The following is a 20,820-nucleotide window of genomic DNA, read 5'->3' as shown; positions in this document are numbered from 1 at the left end:
TGCAACAAAGTGGAACTCCACCCTGCACATGGTTGAGCGGCTGTTCGAGCAGAGGCAGGCCATAATGCATTTGTGGGAGGATACACGGCCAGGCACTTTGAGAGCAGACATGGAGTTGACAGGTGTGCAGTGGTCGAAGCTGAAAGACCTCTGTAAAGTCCTTCAGTGTTTTGAGGAATGCACACAGCTGGTAAGCGCAGACGACGCCATCCTAAGCATGAGCATCCCACTTATGCGTCTGCTCATGCAAACTTTGACGCACCTTAAGGAGCAGGCGTCTGCAGCCAATGTTGACGAGGAGGAAGAGGTGGAGGGAATCTTTGATGACATTCAGCCATTATCTGCTCAGGGACCTCTCCTGGATGAGGTGGAGGAAGAAGAGGAGGAGGAGGATGATGATGGGGATGATTACTTAGGGGAGGAGGATGCATCTCGTGGGGTAAGTAAAAATGTTGGCATGGCAAGGTCTGATAAAGGGTTTGTGCGTGACTGGAGGGATGTGAATTTGCCAGAAAGTGCTTCTCCAGCCAGCACTCTCAGTGCATCATTGACACCGGGAACATTGGCCCACATGTCTGATTATGCCTTGCAGATCCTAAAAAGGGACCCACGCATTGCCAAAATGATGAACGATGAAGACTACTGGTTGGCCAGCATCCTGGATCCACGCTATAAAGGCAAATTACAAAACATCATGCCACAAGAGAACCTTGACCTAATATTGGCTACTAAACAAGCAACTATGGTTAACCGGTTGGTTGAGGCATTCCCAGCACACAGCAGCGGTGATGGTTCTAACACGAGCCGTACGGGCTGGGGCAGCTTGGCAGAGGTGTTCGTGGTGCACACAGCAGAAGTGGCGTTTGAGACAGGGGTTTCATGACAATGTTGTGGACTGATTTTTCACGGACCGCTCACACAACTGATAATACTGCATCGATGGAAAGTGACAGGAGACAGCAGTTGTCAACTATGGTTAACAACTACTTTTCCTCCCATATCGATGTTCTCCCGCACAGGTCATTCCCCTTTGACTATTGGGCTGCTAAACTGGACACCTGGCCTGAATTGGCACAATATGCCTTACAGGAGCTCGCTTGCCCAGCTGCAAGTGTGCTATCGGAAAGAGTCTTCAGTGCAGCTGGATCAATCCTGACAGAAAAAAGGACCCGTCTGTCAACCCAAAATGTGGATGATTTAACCTTCATTAAAATGAACCATGCATGGGTTTCCAAGGATTTTGTCCCACCTTCCCTTGATGACACATAGGTTGCCAGAAAAATGGCTTGCTTTGGTCATCCTCCTATTCCGCGAACTTGACCTATTTCGCCTTTTGCCGCAGCTGAATGACCCACATCTACATATGTCACTTTGTAAACCTCTCTAAGTGGGTGACCCCCCCATGGCCGGGGTCACCACCTAGCGCACAAAACTGTGTGAGTGCCGTTGCCCTGGAAAGGTGGGTAGGCCGACTCTTGGGTGCGGGCACTGGCATAGGGTCCCTCATAGTGCAATCAAGTGTCTCTGACAGTGGTGGTGCACACCCGCCGTCAGACACACCGCCGTACTATGAGGGGCCCAGTGCCAGTACCGACGCCCACGAGTGTGCCCCCCTTGCTTGGGCAGGGCCCCAGAATTTGCAATGTTTACCTCTCCCTGCTCCTCCGCTGTGTAGTCTGGGCTGTCAAATCCTTCACTGGGACTGCCACTACAATTGATTGAACTGAAAGATGATGGTTAAGATGTAGCTATGCTCTGTCCTGCTGGCCGGGCTCTAGCTCCAGATGATCAGTGGCTTCCATTTCTTATGGATGTCGACTCACAATGACATGCAGTGGTGGTTTATCATCAGCTTTCACAGTTTTCCTACTCACAAGCGTGTGACATTCCGGCGCACATTTCAAAATGTGCCCTCTCATGCCAATCAAATAGAATCGCCTACGGCCTGTGGCTTCTGTCTTTTGCACGCCAAAGTTATGTGACAGATCATGATAGCCAGTGAGCACCATGTTTACATTGCTCCCTGTGATAAAAATTGGATTGAGATGAGTAACAGTGATGGAATCAACGGAATTGCGATACAGCAAGACTTTATTCACAAAAAATGTTTTCACTGTCTCAACACACAAATTAATTGAGGGTCAGCATCGCGTATGAGAATTGTGACGGAATTTTTTCCCGTGAATAATAATTCCTAGATTTCTGCAATCAATAGCCTTTATGTCACTAATTGTATGCATCTCATTTCCTATTGTGGAGAGGCTGGACTGTATTACTGAGACAGAAATATATATGAAGATTTAAAAATAACACCAAAAGTATATCGTTGTGTACGACTCAAATGCATTTCCTTTTTTCCACTTTTTAGATTGCTGTGTAATCCATTCTGAGAACACGTAGATTTTACATGTTTAAACTATGCTATATATACCTGCTATTCAGTGATAAAGTACCCTTTCTCAACTTTGTACAATCTGGTCAAATCCATACTGGGCCTGAGAACATCTGAGTCTGCCTCCTGATCTATAGACATATATTTTTAATGTGTAAACTAGGCTACATATATACATGTTATCCGGTGAAACTGTACCCTTTATCAACTTTCTACAATGTTGTTGAATCCATACTGGGCCTGAGAACGGCTGCCGAGCTGTTAAGCAAGCTACAGCACCTGTGGTTTGGACACCTAATTTTTTCAGGAATTACGGTTAGGCCTAACTCCGGAATTGCGGTTGACCTGAACTTACTGGGAAATCATTGTTGGCGGGGAATAATCTGAATCCCAGATCCCCATCACTAACGGAGTTCAGCAGGTTATCTGCACCTGTAAGCGACAAAAGCTGGTCCTTTCAGTGTAGCGTGCATGCAGCCCCTGACATGTACTGGAATGCTAGACCTGCTATTGCTCGATCTCACGTGCCACAGCCTCGCGTACCCCATGCCGGAGTCTCGGTCGTTAACGGAATAAAGCTGAGAAATCGCTAGGACAATTACAAACGGACATACCACACCACACACAGAATCGACAAAGTTTGCAATCTGTCCATCTTATCTGTAGCTTGTATGGTAGTGGTGCTGTCCAATTAAGCCACAGGCTCCACTCCTGGTGGTGCCCTTTTGGACATTCCTTTAAGGTTCAGCTTTGCAATCATACTGCCCACGGAAACCAAAAACTTTGCCTTCAGGGACGCTGTTTAGAGGTTCGTGGGAATAACACCGCCCGATCAGCAGTCGGCATATGGGTCCCCCTCCCAGGGCTGTGGGGTATTCGGTACCGGGCCGGTGTCAGTGGGATGTGTCACAGCAGCGGTGACCCGGACGGTGGCCCTGGGCGCCCATGTAAATGGCGTGGTATAGTGGTAAAGAGTTTATATAGATAGTTTGACGCCACCTGTGGTGTTTGGCAACATAGATGTTAGGCCGACGCTGCATGCAGATCCTCTGGGACTGATGGTGTTGTGCAGCAAAGATGGTGAAGCTCCCCACAGGTGGAGCTGGAGTCCCAGGGAAGTGTAGATGTAGTGATGAGGGAAAGGCACAGGCGGTGTAGGTGCTGGTACCCAGATGTAGCGGTGCTGGAATAACTGTAGAACACAAGAGCATGCAGTTCCAAAGCTTTACTCACAGTCTGCAAGTTACACAGATGCCTGCCTCCGTGCTGTGTCCTCCTGGTCAGGACCTCTGCCAACCTCCGGGACCAGAATGGAAAGCTCCCTTCCAACACTCCGCCAACATGTACCTTCCTGAACATCTCCTTTCTAGCGCTTGTGGGGGCAGCACTCACAGGACCGTGGTTCACTGAAACGCCTCCTGTCTAACAGATGTTCCTCAGACTTTACTTGTATGGCAGACAGCTGTAGCCTTTTCCTTCTGCCTCACACACGTCGATGCTGGGGCCTCTGAGCCTTAGTTGGGTACAGAGCATTTATAGCTGCTACTTCCCCCGGTTTCTGCTGCAGGAACGTCAGTGTCCCTACAAACTCGGAGACCGGAATCCGGACCATGAGCTCCAGCTAGGAGTGAGCCTTAACTCTGCTCATCCTCCAGCTCCCCTTCTCACGTCCACACACTTCCCCTTCCCTGCACAGAGTGCCCTAACTTACCACGTCCCGACCACAGAGAGCAGCTCCTCAGCAGTCAGGTTCAGAGGTGTCCCTGCTGTCCTGGAGTGGGAAATGTGTTGTGTGTTGGTTTCACTGCTAGAGAGATCCTTCATTGCTCCCAAGCTTGACAACACACACCCTAGGAGGAAGGCAATGCCACAGTGGCGACCGTACTCTTGGGGATGCCACAAGTGCACTGAGGCCCAGCCACTGCTGGATGATGCTGCTTGGTACATTGACGCAGACCACTACATTCCCCTCGCACTCTACACAGCCAGAATCTGACCCAGAGGAAACTCAGGTTCCCCTTCCCGCATACTATACCTCCTTACATGGTGACAAAGAGGAAGGTGCAGATGAAAGTGCAGGTTCCTTGAGCAGGTGCGGGGGCATACTCATGGGCGATGGCACTGGCACAGGGCACCGCATAGTACGCAAAAGTGTCTCTGCCGGTGGGAGGGCCTAAAGAGCCAAGTGCAGTGAGATGGAAGATGGGGACAACAAGGAGTTCAGAGTAGTGCAGGGATTCCCTAACAAGGAGACTTATGTTATTGTTTTCAATGTTGGGACAGCAATTTTTGAGGAGCACTATACTCTGGTGAATGATATATGGGTCCCACCATACACTGGAGCATTCCAAAGTTGGATATCAGACACTGGAGCAGCATTTACAGGGCCCATTATATACTTGAGCTGTAGAAATGGGGCCCATTATATATGGAGCATTATTTGGGCCCATAAGACAGTGGCGCTTCATCCATTGGGACCAACATATACTGTAGCATTATGTGGAGCTCATCATATATGGTTTGAAACACTATATGGGAATAATGATTCTGTATGGAGAAATATATGGGCCTCATTACTCTGTATAGCGCACTAAGCGCTGGCCATAATACTGTATGGAGTTATATACTGTCCGTTTTTGGAGGTATTGGAGAATTTAAAATGGATATCAGTCATGAGATGTAAGAAGTGAAGTATTTTTCATTGTACTATACTGCTATTTCTCTGCCGTATCGGAGCATCATGAGTTGTGGTATGTGTTAAAGGGGCGCTCTTTGGCCCTGGGCCCACGAAAACCTGGAGCCAGCCCTTCCCCCCACAACTGTAGCCAAATAACCCCCATTTTTCAGTGCGTAACTAGTATTATGAGGTTAATTAAGGTTGACAAGCTTCAGTAACAAGAATTTATGCTTTTGGCATTCAAATGGGCACTGTTGGTGTGTTTCCTGTCCTCCTCTCACTGCCGACTTTAATTCTCAATTGACTTACATTGGGTTTCGTGTTTCGGGACGACCCAGACTTTTCACTGTAGTCGGCCGATTTTGCTCGACCCGACTTTTGGAAAAGTCGGGTTTCATGAAACGAAACTCGACTCTAAAAAACCAAAAGTCGCTCAACACTAGTCTGTATCACATGCACATTTCAACCTTTTTAAACTATGATTAACTACTTTTTAAGCTTTTGTTTTTTAAGTATCATTATGGTCTAGTAATGAATGAAGTAAAACAATATGAAATTAGACCAGCCAGCAGTTTAGTTTATAGAAATCTTCCAGGACATCACCATAGGAGTCGTACTGTCTGATTTAATAGGGAAAGAGAACACAGAGGTAAAGTGGTCCCTCCCCTTTGACCATCTGCAGTATTTTTCCAGTGCCTAAACAGCTAACATATGCACAAAAATCTATTTGATGTTCCTAGAGTTCTTTTTTGAAAGGACAATTTCTGATTCACCCCAAAAACTACCAGGAAGTGCCAAATTTGGGAACAGGTTTTTAAGGTCTATTACTAAGTTTGGTTTGACCCCCATCAAATCAATCACTGAAGAGAAGCGGTATTGTTTATTGAAATAAAAAGGTGATGTCAGAGGTGAGATTGAAACCCCCACAGCGCCTTAGATGGCTCAGCCATCCTGACTTCTGGTTGCTTTTGTTACTTAACTCTTTTCAAGTTATTCAGCAGAATTATGACCAATACTTGTGATTGACAGTGATTTTGTGACACATTTTACTTAATATTAACGATTTAAGCCACTATAGTTTTAGTTTTTCCTGTGAAAAACTAAATTTTAAAGTTTGCTTTAAAATTTGAAATATTAGCAATTTTTATTCTTTGATTGTTTATATCCTTAAGCCAACTTTTCGCATCACACAAATTTTAATAAATAACATTTTCCAAATGTGTACTTTTTGTCAGCATTAATTTTTAAATCTCCATTTACTTTGTTAGGCTGTTAGAAATGCTAGATTTCTCACAAATGCAGTAACGCCCATAATTCTTCAGAAACTACTGTTTGGCCACACAGCAGGGCTTTGAAAATAAGACTGCTATTTGGATTTTGGAATGCAAGTTTTGCAAGAATAGTTTGCGGGTGAAATTTGCAGAGTACCCAAGGTACCAAAACAGCAGAAAACTCCCCCAACATGACCCCATTTTAGTAATTACTTCTCTCAATGAATTCAACACCTGCAACTACTATTTTCGCCCTGTAGGTGTTTTCACTCTGAAACATCCAGAATTGCAGGCATGCCAGTTTAGTGAACAGCTTGTGCTTACGGAGACAAGCACCCAATACATTTTTAAGTGGGCTCTCCTCACTGGAGCAATGCCAAACATGTAGATGCTTTGTCTTACCCTTAAAGTAGAAACCTCCAATATTTCAAAAGAAAGATGTTGGGCCTGAGAGTGGACTTGTGTTTTTTGCCTTTTCAACTGATTTCCCAAAAAAGCTTTGTCCCCAGCATATTTTTAAGGAGTTTGTCTCAGCAATGTGACATCATTTTATAGTCAAACATACACTGCTGATATCATTCAGCTAGTGTCTGATGCATGCTGCCCATATATGCTATCAGATTCCCTTTAATTCCTCTTACATTTAAGAGAAACTGAAATAAACAAAATAGAGTAAAAATACCAAAAAATGCTAATTTTGTCAAAAAGAAAAAGTTCCACTTTCTCAAGTTTTTACCACCGCAGATAGTTGGACTGATTGTCCATGTGCTTTGCGTATTTTCCCCCTAAAATGTAAAGTGGAAGGATGTTCCGATTTTCCGCAGATAGTTGGACTGATTGTCCATGTGATTTCCGTATTTTCCCCCTAAAATGTAAAGTGGAAGGAAGTTGCCGAAACCCGGGATTGAACCAAGGACCTTTAGATCTTCAGTCTAACACTCTCCCAACTGAGCTATTTTGGCCATGCACATATCATTTCAGTAGTGTTTCACACTCTACAAATGTCAATCAAAACCCTTGGAGGTATATATTTTTATATTTCCTTTGTCTGTCTTTTTGCAGCACAATTTCTATTTTTATCCACTGCCATTTTGCTGTACATATTTAATAACTTTCATTAACTCTCTGTGAATGAGAAGAAAAAAACAGCAATTTTAGAATTGATTTTTTTTTCATTTTCAATTTGACTCCATTTACCAATTTAATAGAGACCCTGTGTTTGTGGGACAGTTGATAGTTGCACATGAAACACAATTTGCAGGCATAATGTTACATCAAGTTTTAGTTGTTATTAGATGCAAACTATTGGAGTAATATAGAGGCAAAAACTTAAAGAAAATATTTTAATGATTGTTAATGATGACAGTGAGAACATTTGTCCCAAAATGTGCTGAAACTGAGATGTCAGTAGCACATGCGCATTTCAAACTTTTTAAACTATGATTAACTACTTTTTAAGCTTTTGTTTAATAAGGATCATTATGGTCTAGTAATGAATGAAGTAAAACAATATGAAATTAGACCTGCCAGCAGTTTAGTTTATAGAAATCTTCCAGGACATCACCATAGGAGTCGGACTGAATTCAAGTCTCCAGGTCCAGATGAATTACACCCCAGAGTACTGAAGGAGATAGCAGAAGAAATTTTTGAACCCCTCTCTATAATCTTTGAAAATTCTTGGAGAACAGGAGAAGTGCCAGAAGACTGGAGAAGAGCAAATGTTGTTCCTATCTTCAAAAAGGGGAAGAAGGTGGACCAAGGGAACTATAGGCCGGTGAGTCTGACTTCTATACCAGGAAAGATCTTTGAACAAATTATTAAACAACATGTATGTCAATACCTGGATAAGAATGAAGTGATTAAACAGAGTCAGCATGGGTTTGTAACTAATAAGTCATGTCAGACTAACTTAATTTCCTTCTATGACGGTATCACTGATTGGGTGGATCAAGGAAATGCTGTAGATATAGTATATCTTGACTTCAGCAAAGCATTTGACAAAGTATCTCATACAATCCTTATTGAAAAAATGATTAAGTATGGAATGGACAAGGCAACTGTTAGGTGGATTCATAACTGGCTTAGTGATCGGACCCAAAGAGTGGTCGTAAATGGCTGCACATCCAGTTGGAAGAATGTCTCAAGTGGGGTACCACAGGGCTCTGTCCTGGGCCCTGTATTGTTCAACATCTTTATCAACGATTTAGATGAAGGAATTGAGGGTAAACTGATTAAATTTGCTGATGACACAAAGCTAGGAGGGATAGCTAATACTAGAGAAGAGAGAGAGAGGATTCAAAAAGATTTAAATAAACTGGAGAAGTGGGCAGCAACTAACAGAATGGTTTTTAACAGGGAGAAATGCAAAGTACTACATCTGGGCAATAAAAATGGAAAAAGCATATATAGAATGGGAGGAATAGGGCTAAGTGACAGCACATGTGAAAAAGACTTGGGTATACTAATAGATCACAGACTGAATATGAGTCAACAGTGTGATGCAGCAGCAAAAAAGGCAAATGCAATTCTAGGATGTATTAACAGAAGCATACAGTCTAGATCACGTGAAGTCATTATTTCCCTCTACTCCTCTTTGGTCAGACCTCATCTGGAATATTGTGTCCAGTTTTGGGCACCACATTTTAAAAAAGACATCAACAAACTGGAGCAAGTTCAGAAAAGAGCGACCAGAATGGTGACCGGTCTGCAAACCCTGTCTTATGAGGAAAGGTTGCAGGATTTGGGAATGTTTGGTTTGCAAAAGAGAAGACTGAGAGGAGACTTAATAGCTGTCTACAAATATCTAAAGGGCTGTCACATTGTAGAAGGATCAACTTTATTCTCATTTGCACAAGGAAAGACTAGAAGCAATGGGATGAAACTGAATGGGAGGAGACACAGATTAGATATTAGAAAAAACTTTTTGACAGTTAGAGTGATCAATGAGTGGAACAGGCTGCCACGAGAAGTGGTGAGTTCTCCTTCAATGGAAGTCTTCAAACAGAGGCTGGACAGACATCTGACTGGGATGATTTAGCGAATCCTGCTTTGAGCAGGGGGTTGGACCAGATGGCCCAGGAGGTCCCTTCCAACTCTACGATTCTATGATTCTATGATTCTATGATTCTATGACTGTCTGACTTAATAGGGAAAGAGAACACAGAGGTAAAGTGGTCCCTCCCCTTTTACCATCTGCAGTATTTTTCCAGTGCCTAAACAGCTAACATATGCACAAAAATCTATTTGATGTTCCTAGAGTTCTTTTTTGAAAGGACAATTTCTGATTCACCCCAAAAACTACCAGGAAGTGCCAAATTTGGGAACAGGTTTTTAAGGTCTATTACTAAGTTTGGTTTGACCCCCATCAAATCAATTACTGAAGACAAGCGGTATTGTTTCTTGAAATATAAAGGTGATGTCAGAGGTGAGATTGAAACCCACACAGCGCCATAGATGGCTCAGCCATCCTGACTTCTGGTTACTTTTGCTACTTAACTCTTTTCAAGTTAATCAGCAGAATTATGACCAATACTTGTGATTGACAGTGATTTTATAACAAATTTTACATTTTTTCTTTTAATACAGATTTTAAAACTATTAGTGATCGAGCCTAGTTTGAGCTAAATGGCCAAGCCCGATTTTTTCTAAAATATGACATGTATCACTTTATGTCGTATTAACTCTTCTGGAATGCTTCAACATATCCCCACAATTCGGAAAGTGTTTTTTGTGACACATTGTACTTAATATTAACGATTTAAGTCACTATAGTTTTAGTTTTTCCTGTGAAAGTAACTAAAGTTTGCTTTAAAATTTGAAATATTAGCAATTTTTATTCTTCGATTGTTTATATCCTTAAGCCAACTTTTCGCATCACACAAAATTTAATAAATAACATTTTCCAAATGTGTACTTTTTGTCAGCATTAATTTTTAAATCTCCATTTACTTTGTTAGGGTGATAGAAATGTTAGATTCTCACAAACGCAGTAACGCCCATAATTCTTCAGAAACTACTGTTTGGCCACACAGCAGTGCTTTGAAAATAAGACTGCTATTTGGGTTTTGGAATGCAAATTTTGCAAGCATAGTTTGCGGGTGAAATTTGCAGAGTACCAAAGGTACCAAAACAGCAGAAAACTCCCCCAACATGGCCCCATTTTAGAAATTACTTCTCTCAATGAATTCATCAACACCTGCAACTACTATTTTCGCCCTGCAGGTGTTTTCACTCTGAAACATCCAGAATTGCAGTTTAGTGAACAGCTTGTGCTTACGGAGACTAGCACCCCATACATTTTTAAGTGGGCTCTCCTCACTGGAGCAATGCCAAACATGTAGATGCTTTGTCTTACCCTTAAAGTAGAAACCTCCAATATTTCAAATAAAAGATGTTGGGCCTGAGAGTGGACTTGTGTTTTTTGCCTTTTCAACTGATTTCCCAAAAAAGCTTTCACCCCAGCATATTTTTGAGGATGTTTGTCTCAGTAATGCGACATCATTTTATAGTCAAACATACACTGCTGAAATCATTCAGCTAGTGTCTGATGCGTGCTGCCCATATATGCTATCAGATTCCCTTTAATTCCTCTTACATTTAAGAGAAGCTGAAATAAACAAAATAGAGTAAAAATACCAAAAAATGCTAACTTGCTCAAAAAGAAAAAGTTCCACTTTCTCAAGTTTTTACCACTTTATTTTCCGCAGATAGTTGGACTGATTGTCCATGTGCTTTGCGTATTTTCCCCCTAAAATGTAAAGGGGAAGGATGTTGCCTTTTAGATCTTCAGTCTAACACTCTCCTAACTGAACTACTTCGGCCATGCACATATTATTTCTGTAGTGTTTCACACTCTACAAATGTCAATCAAAACCCTTGGAAGTATATATTTTTATGTTTCTTTTGTCTGTCTTTTTGCAGCACAATTTCTATTTTTATCCACTGCCATTTTGCTGTCCATATTTAATAACTTTCATTAACTCTCTGTGAATGAGAAGAAAAAAACAGCAATTTTAAAAATTGATTTTTTTTACATTTTCAATTTGACTTCATTTACCAGTTTAATAGAGACACTGTGTTTGTGGGACAGTTGATAGTTGCACATGAAACACAATTTGCAGGCATAATGTTACATCAAGTTTTAGTTGTTATTAGATGCAAACTATTGGAGTAATATAGAGGCAAAAACTTAAAGAAAATATTTTAATGATTGTTAATGATGACAGTGAGAACATTTGTCCCAAAATATGCTGAAACTTAGATGTCAGTAGCACATGCGCATTTCAAACTTTTTAAACTATGATTAACTACTTTTTAAGCTTTTGCTTATTAAGGATCATTATGGTCTCGTAATGAATGAAGTAAAACAATATGAAATTAGACCTGCCAGCAGTTTAGTTTATAGAAATCTACCAGGACATCACCATAGGAGTCGGAGTGTCTGACTTAATAGGGAAAGAGAACACAGAGGTAAAGTGGTCCCTCCCCTTTCACCATCTGCAGTATTTTTCCAGTGCCTAAACAGCTAACATATGAACAAAAATCTATTTGATGTTCCTAGAGTTCTTTTTTGAAAGGACAATTTCTGATTCACCCCAAAAACTACCAGGAAGTGCCAAATTTGGGAACAGGTTTTTAAGGTCTATTACTAAGTTTGGTTTGACCCCATCAAATCAATCACTGAAGAGAAGCGGTATTGTTTCTTGAAATATAAAGGTGATGTCAGAGGTGAGATTGAAACCCACACAGCGCCATAGATGGCTCAGCCATCTTGACTTCTGGTTGCTTTTGTTACTTAACTCTTTTCAAGTTAATCAGCAGAATTATGACCAATACTTGTGATTGACAGTGATTTTGTAACAAATTTTACATTTTTTCTTTTAATACAGATTTTAAAACTATTAGTGATCGAGCCTAGTTTGAGCTAAATGGCCAAGCCCATTTTTTTCTAAAATATGACATGTATCACTTTATGTTGTATTAACTCTTCTGGAATGCTTCAACATATCCCCACAATTCTGAAAGTGTTTTTTTGTGACACATTGTACTTAATATTAACGATTTAAGTCACTATAGTTTTAGTTTTTCCTGTGAAAGTAACTAAAGTTTGCTTTAAAATTTGAAATATTAGCAATTTTTATTCTTTGATTGTTTATATCCTTAATCCAACTTTTCACATCACACAAAATTTAATAAATAACATTTTCCAAATGTGTACTTTTTGTCAGCATTAATTTTTAAATCTCCATTTACTTTGTTAGGGTGATAGAAATGTTAGATTCTCACAAACGCAGTAACACCCATAATTCTTCAGAAACTACTGTTTGGCCACACAGCAGGGCTTTGAAAATAAGACTGCTATTTGGGTTTTGGAATGCAAATTTTGCAAGCATAGTTTGCGGGTGAAATTTGCAGAGTACCAAAGGTACCAAAACAGCAGAAAACTCCCCCAACATGACCCCATTTTAGAAATTACTTCTCTCAATGAATTCATCAACACCTGCAACTACTATTTTCGCCCTGCAGGTGTTTTCACTCTGAAACATCCAGAATTGCAGTTTAGTGAACAGCTTGTGCTTACGGAGACTAGCACCCCATACCTTTTTAAGTGGGCTCTCCTCACTGGAGCAATGCCAAACATGTAGATGCTTTGTCTTACCCTTAAAGTAGAAACCTCCAATATTTCAAATAAAAGATGTTGGGCCTGAGAGTGGACTTGTGTTTTTTGCCTTTTCAACTGATTTCCCAAAAAAGCTTTCACCCCAGCATATTTTTGAGGATGTTTGTCTCAGTAATGCGACATCATTTTATAGTCAAACATACACTGCTGAAATCATTCAGCTAGTGTCTGATGCGTGCTGCCCATATATGCTATCAGATTCCCTTTAATTCCTCTTACATTTAAGAGAAACTGAAATAAACAAAATAGAGTAAAAATACCAAAAAATGCTAACTTGCTGAAAAAGAAAAAGTTCCACTTTCTCAAGTTTTTACCACTTTATTTTCCGCAGATAGTTGGACTGATTGTCCATGTGCTTTGCGTATTTTCCCCCCTAAAATGTAAGGGGAAGGATGTTGCCGAAACCCGGGATTGAATGAGGGACCTTTAGATCTTCAGTCTAACGCTCTCCCAACTGAGCTATTTCGGCCATGCACATTGCATTTCAGTAGTGTTTCACACTCTACAAATGTCAATCAAAACCCTTGGAGGTATATACTTTTATATTTCCTTTGTCTGTCTTTTTGCAGCACAATTTCTATTTTTATCCACTGCCATTTTGCTGTACATATTTAATAACTTTCATTAACTCTCTGTGAATGAGAAGAAAAAAACAGCAATTTTAGAATTGATTTTTTTTTACATTTTCAATTTGACTCCATTTACCAATTTAATAGAGACCCTGTGTTTGTGGGACAGTTGCTAGTTGCACATGAAACACAATTTGCAGGCATAATGTTACATCAAGTTTTAGTTGTTATTAGATGCAAACTATTGGAGTAATATAGAGGCAAAAACTTAAAGAAAATATTTTAATGATTGTTAATGATGACAGTGAGAACATTTGTCCCAAAATGTGCTGAAACTTAGATGTCAGTAGCACATGCGCATTTCAAACTTTTTAAACTATGATTAACTACTTTTTAAGCTTTTGTTTAATAAGGATCATTATGGTCTAGTAATGAATGAAGTAAAACAATATGAAATTAGACCTGCCAGCAGTTTAGTTTATAGAAATCTTCCAGGACATCACCATAGGAGTCGGACTGTCTGACTTAATAGGGAAAGAGAACACAGAGGTAAAGTGGTCCCTCCCCTTTGACCATCTGCAGTATTTTTCCAGTGCCTAAACAGCTAACATATGCACAAAAATCTATTTGATGTTCCTAGAGTTCTTTTTTGAAAGGACAATTTCTGATTCACCTCAAAAACTACCAGGAAGTGCCAAATTTGGGAACAGGTTTTTAAGGTCTATTACTAAGTTTGGTTTGACCCCCATCAAATCAATTACTGAAGACAAGCGGTATTGTTCCTTGAAATATAAAGGTGATGTCAGAGGTGAGATTGAAACCCACACAGCGCCATAGATGGCTCAGCCATCCTGACTTCTGGTTGCTTTTGTTACTTAACTCTTTTCAAGTTAATCAGCAGAATTATGACCAATACTTGTGATTGACAGTGATTTTATAACAAATTTTACATTTTTTCTTTTAATACAGATTTTAAAACTATTAGTGATCGAGCCTAGTTTGAGCTAAATGGCCAAGCCCATTTTTTTCTAAAATATGACATGTATCACTTTATGTTGTATTAACTCTTCTGGAATGCTTCAACATATCCCCACAATTCTGAAAGTGTTTTTTGTGACACATTGTACTTAATATTAACGATTTAAGTCACTATAGTTTTAGTTTTTCCTGTGAAAGTAACTAAAGTTTGCTTTAAAATTTGAAATATTAGCAATTTTTATTCTTTGATTGTTTATATCCTTAAGCCAACTTTTCACATCACACAAAATTTAATAAATAACATTTTCCAAATGTGTACTTTTTGTCAGCATTAATTTTTAAATCTCCATTTACTTTGTTAGGGTGATAGAAATGTTAGATTCTCACAAACGCAGTAACGCCCATAATTCTTCAGAAACTACTGTTTGGCCACAAAGCAGGGCTTTGAAAATAAGACTGCTATTTGGGTTTTGGAATGCAAATTTTGCAAGCAAAGTTTGCGGATGAAATTTGCAGAGTACCAAAGGTACCAAAACAGCAGAAAACTCCCCCAACATGACCCCATTTTAGAAATTACTTCTCTCAATGAATTCATCAACACCTGCAACTACTATTTTCGCCCTGCAGGTGTTTTCACTCTGAAACATCCAGAATTGCAGTTTAGTGAACAGCTTGTGCTTACGGAGACAAGCACCCCATACATTTTTAAGTGGGCTCTCCTCACTGGAGCAATGCCAAACATGTAGATGCTTTGTCTTACCCTTAAAGTAGAAACCTCCAATATTTCAAATAAAAGATGTTGGGCCTGAGAGTGGACTTGTGTTTTTTGCCTTTTCAACTGATTTCCCAAAAAAAGCTTTGACCCCAGCATATTTTTGAGGATGTTTGTCTCAGTAATGCGACATCATTTTATAGTCAAACATACACTGCTGAAATCATTCAGCTAGTGTCTGATGCGTGCTGCCCATATATGCTATCAGATTCCCTTTAATTCCTCTTACATTTAAGAGAAACTGAAATAAACAAAATAGAGTAAAAATACCAAAAAATGCTAACTTGCTCAAAAAGAAAAAGTTCCACTTTCTCAAGTTTTTACCACTTTATTTTCCGCAGATAGTTGGACTGATTGTCCATGTGCTTTGCATATTTTCCCCCTAAAATGTAAAGGGGAAGGATGTTGCCTTTTAGATCTTCAGTCTAACGCTCTCCTAACTGAACTACTTCAGCCATGCACAGATTATTTCAGTAGTGTTTCACACTCTACAAATGTCAATCAAAACCCTTGGAAGTATATATTTTTATGTTTCTTTTGTCTGTCTTTTTGCAGCACAATTTCTATTTTTATCCACTGCCATTTTGCTGTACATATTTAATAACTTTCATTAACTCTCTGTGAATGAGAAGAAAAAAACAGCAATTTTAAAAATTGATTTTTTTTACATTTTCAATTTGACTTCATTTACCAATTTAATAGAGACCCTGTGTTTGTGGGACAGTTGATAGTTGCACATGAAACACAATTTGCAGGCATAATGTTACATCAAGTTTTAGATGTTATTAGATGCAAACTATTGGAGTAATATAGAGGCAAAAACTTAAAGAAAATATTTGAATGATTGTTAATGATGACAGTGAGAACATTTGTCCCAAAATGTGCTGAAACTTAGATGTCAGTAGCACATGCGCATTTCAAACTTTTTAAACTATGATTAACTACTTTTTAAGCTTTTGTTTATTAAGGATCATTATGGTCTAGTAATGAATGAAGTAAAACAATATGAAATTAGACCTGCCAGCAGTTTAGTTTATAGAAATCTACCAGGACATCACCATAGGAGTCGGACTGTCTGACTTAATAGGGAAAGAGAACACAGAGGTAAAGTGGTCCCTCCCCTTTCACCATCTGCAGTATTTTTCCAGTGCCTAAACAGCTAACATATGAACAAAAATCTATTTGATGTTCCTAGAGTTCTTTTTTGAAAGGACAATTTCTGATTCACCCCAAAAACTACCAGGAAGTGCCAAATTTGGGAACAGGTTTTTAAGGTCTATTACTAAGTTTGGTTTGACCCCCATCAAATCAATCACTGAAGAGAAGCGGTATTGTTTCTTGAAATATAAAGGTGATGTCAGAGGTGAGATTGAAACCCACACAGCGCCATAGATGGCTCAGCCATCCTGACTTCTGGTTGCTTTTGTTACTTAACTCTTTTCAAGTTAATCAGCAGAATTATGACCAATACTTGTGATTGACAGTGATTTTGTAACAAATTTTACATTTTTTCTTTTAATACAGATTTTAAAACTATTAGTGATCGAGCCTAGTTTGAGCTAAATGGCCAAGCCCATTTTTTTCTAAAATATGACATGTATCACTTTATGTTGTATTAACTCTTCTGGAATGCTTCAACATATCCCCACAATTCTGAAAGTGTTTTTTTGTGACACATTGTACTTAATATTAACGATTTAAGTCACTATAGTTTTAGTTTTTCCTGTGAAAGTAACTAAAGTTTGCTTTAAAATTTGAAATAGCAATTTTTATTCTTTCATTGTTTATATCCTTAAGCCAACTTTTCACATCACACAAAATTTAATAAATAACATTTTCCAAATGTGTACTTTTTGTCAGCATTAATGTTTAAATCTCCATTTACTTTGTTAGGGTGATAGAAATGTTAGATTCTCACAAACGCAGTAACACCCATAATTCTTCAGAAACTACTGTTTGGCCACACAGCAGGGCTTTGAAAATAAGACTGCTATTTGGGTTTTGGAATGCAAATTTTGCAAGCATAGTTTGCGGGTGAAATTTGCAGAGAACCAAAGGTACCAAAACAGCAGAAAACTCCCCCAACATGACCCCATTTTAGAAATTACTTCTCTCAATGAATTCATCAACACCTGCAACTACTATTTTCGCCCTGCAGGTGTTTTCACTCTGAAACATCCAGAATTGCAGTTTAGTGAACAGCTTGTGCTTACGGAGACTAGCACCCCATACCTTTTTAAGTGGGCTCTCCTCACTGGAGCAATGCCAAACATGTAGATGCTTTGTCTTACCCTTAAAGTAGAAACCTCCAATATTTCAAATAAAAGATGTTGGGCCTGAGAGTGGACTTGTGTTTTTTGCCTTTTCAACTGATTTCCCAAAAAAGCTTTCACCCCAGCATATTTTTGAGGATGTTTGTCTCAGTAATGCGACATCATTTTATAGTCAAACATACACTGCTGAAATCATTCAGCTAGTGTCTGATGCGTGCTGCCCATATATGCTATCAGATTCCCTTTAATTCCTCTTACATTTAAGAGAAACTGAAATAAACAAAATAGAGTAAAAATACCAAAAAATGCTAACTTGCTGAAAAAGAAAAAGTTCCACTTTCTCAAGTTTTTACCACTTTATTTTCCGCAGATAGTTGGACTGATTGTCCATGTGCTTTGCGTATATTCCCCCCTAAAATGTAGGGGGAAGGATGTTGCCGAAACCCGGGATTGAACGAGGGACCTTTAGATCTTCAGTCTAACGCTCTCCCAACTGAGCTATTTCGGCCATGCACATAGCATTTCAGTAGTGTTTCACACTCTACAAATGTCAATCAAAACCCTTGGAGGTATATACTTTTATATTTCCTTTGTCTGTCTTTTTGCAGCACAATTTCTATTTTTATCCACTGCCATTTTGCTGTACATATTTAATAACTTTCATTAACTCTCTGTGAATGAGAAGAAAAAAACAGCAATTTTAGAATTGATTTTTTTTTACATTTTCAATTTGACTCCATTTACCAATTTAATAGAGACCCTGTGTTTGTGGGACAGTTGCTAGTTGCACATGAAACACAATTTGCAGGCATAATGTTACATCAAGTTTTAGTTGTTATTAGATGCAAACCATTGGAGTAATATAGAGGCAAAAACTTAAAGAAAATATTTTAATGATTGTTAATGATGACAGTGAGAACATTTGTCCCAAAATGTGCTGAAACTTAGATGTCAGTAGCACATGCGCATTTCAAACTTTTTAAACTATGATTAACTACTTTTTAAGCTTTTGTTTAATAAGGATCATTATGGTCTAGTAATGAATGAAGTAAAACAATATGAAATTAGACCTGCCAGCAGTTTAGTTTATAGAAATCTTCCAGGACATCACCATAGGAGTTGGACTGTCTGACTTAATAGGGAAAGAGAACACAGAGGTAAAGTGGTCCCTCCCCTTTGACCATCTGCAGTATTTTTCCAGTGCCTAAACAGCTAACATATGCACAAAAATCTATTTGATGTTCCTAGAGTTCTTTTTTGAAAGGACAATTTCTGATTCACCTCAAAAACTACCAGGAAGTGCCAAATTTGGGAACAGGTTTTTAAGGTCTATTACTAAGTTTGGTTTGACCCCCATCAAATCAATTACTGAAGACAAGCGGTATTGTTCCTTGAAATATAAAGGTGATGTCAGAGGTGAGATTGAAACCCACACAGCGCCATAGATGGCTCAGCCATCCTGACTTCTGGTTGCTTTTGTTACTTAACTCTTTTCAAGTTAATCAGCAGAATTATGACCAATACTTGTGATTGACAGTGATTTTATAACAAATTTTACATTTTTTCTTTTAATACAGATTTTAAAACTATTAGTGATCGAGCCTAGTTTGAGCTAAATGGCCAAGCCCAATTTTTTCTAAAATATGACATGTATCACTTTATGTCGTATTAACTCTTCTGGAATGCTTCAACATATCCCCACAATTCTGAAAGTGTTTTTTGTGACACATTGTACTTAATATTAACGATTTAAGTCACTATAGTTTTAGTTTTTCCTGTGAAAGTAACTAAAGTTTGCTTTAAAATTTGAAATATTAGCAATTTTTATTCTTTGATTGTTTATATCCTTAAGCCAACTTTTCGCATCACACAAAATTTAATAAATAACATTTTCCAAATGTGTACTTTTTGTCAGCATTAATTTTTAAATCTCCATTTACTTTGTTAGGGTGATAGAAATGTTAGATTCTCACAAACGCAGTAACGCCCATAATTCTTCAGAAACTACTGTTTGGCCACAAAGCAGGGCTTTGAAAATAAGACTGCTATTTGGGTTTTGGAATGCAAATTTTGCAAGCAAAGTTTGCGGGTGAAATTTGCAGAGTACCAAAGGTACCAAAACAGCAGAAAACTCCCCCAACATGACCCCATTTTAGAAATTACTTCTCTCAATGAATTCATCAACACCTGCAACTACTATTTTCGCCCTGCAGGTGTTTTCACTCTGAAACATCCAGAATTGCAGTTTAGTGAACAGCTTGTGCTTACGGAGACAAGCACCCCATACATTTTTAAGTGGGCTCTCCTCACTGGAGCAATGCCAAACATGTAGATGCTTTGTCTTACCCTTAAAGTAGAAACCTCCAATATTTCAAATAAAAGATGTTGGGCCTGAGAGTGGACTTGTGTTTTTTGCCTTTTCAACTGATTTCCCAAAAAAGCTTTGACCCCAGCATATTTTTGAGGATGTTTGTCTCAGTAATGCGACATCATTTTATAGTCAAACATACACTGCTGAAATCATTCAGCTAGTGTCTGATGCGTGCTGCCCATATATGCTATCAGATTCCCTTTAGTTCCTCTTACATTTAAGAGAAACTGAAATAAACAAAATAGAGTAAAAATACCAAAAAATGCTAACTTGCTCAAAAAGAAAAAGTTCCACTTTCTCAAGTTTTTACCACTTTATTTTCCGCAGATAGTTGGACTGATTGTCCATGTGCTTTGCGTATTTTCCCCCTAAAATGTAAAGGGGAAGGATGTTGCCTTTTAGATCTTCAATCTAACGCTCTCCTAACTGAACTACTTCGGCCATGCACAGATTATTTCAGTAGTGTTTCACACTCTACAAATGTCAATCAAAACCCTTGGAAGTATATATTTTTATGTTTCTTTTGTCTGTCTTTTTGCAGCACAATTTCTATTTTTATCCACTGCCATTTTGCTGTACATATTTAATAACTTTCATTAACTCTCTGTGAATGAGAAGAAAAAAACAGCAATTTTAAAAATTGATTTTTTTTACATTTTCAATTTGACTTCATTTACCAGTTTAATAGAGACCCTGTGTTTGTGGGACAGTTGATAGTTGCACATGAAACACAATTTGCAGGCATAATGTTACATCAAGTTTTAGATGTTATTAGATGCAAACTATTGGAGTAATATAGAGGCAAAAACTTAAAGAAAATATTTTAATGATTGTTAAT

The 20,820-nt window shown here is 38.8% G+C and overlaps 2 non-coding genes across 2 annotated transcripts; both read right to left on the bottom strand.

Moving 5' to 3' along the window:
• Positions 1 to 7,229: 7,229 nt before the first annotated feature.
• On the bottom strand, positions 7,230 to 7,302 carry TRNAF-GAA (transfer RNA phenylalanine (anticodon GAA)). The gene has a single exon. It is a non-coding gene; the product is annotated as a tRNA-Phe (tRNA).
• Positions 7,303 to 18,046: 10,744 nt separating this feature from the next.
• TRNAF-GAA (transfer RNA phenylalanine (anticodon GAA)) lies at positions 18,047 to 18,119 on the bottom strand. Its single transcript has one exon. It is a non-coding gene; the product is annotated as a tRNA-Phe (tRNA).
• Positions 18,120 to 20,820: the final 2,701 nt, after the last annotated feature.

Source organism: Dendrobates tinctorius, unplaced genomic scaffold, assembly GCF_039654945.1.
Source record: "Dendrobates tinctorius isolate UK_male_01 unplaced genomic scaffold, ASM3965494v1 ptg000018l, whole genome shotgun sequence".
Classification (NCBI taxonomy): domain Eukaryota; kingdom Metazoa; phylum Chordata; class Amphibia; order Anura; family Dendrobatidae; genus Dendrobates; species Dendrobates tinctorius.
This window is presented reverse-complemented; position numbering and strand designations above follow the sequence as displayed.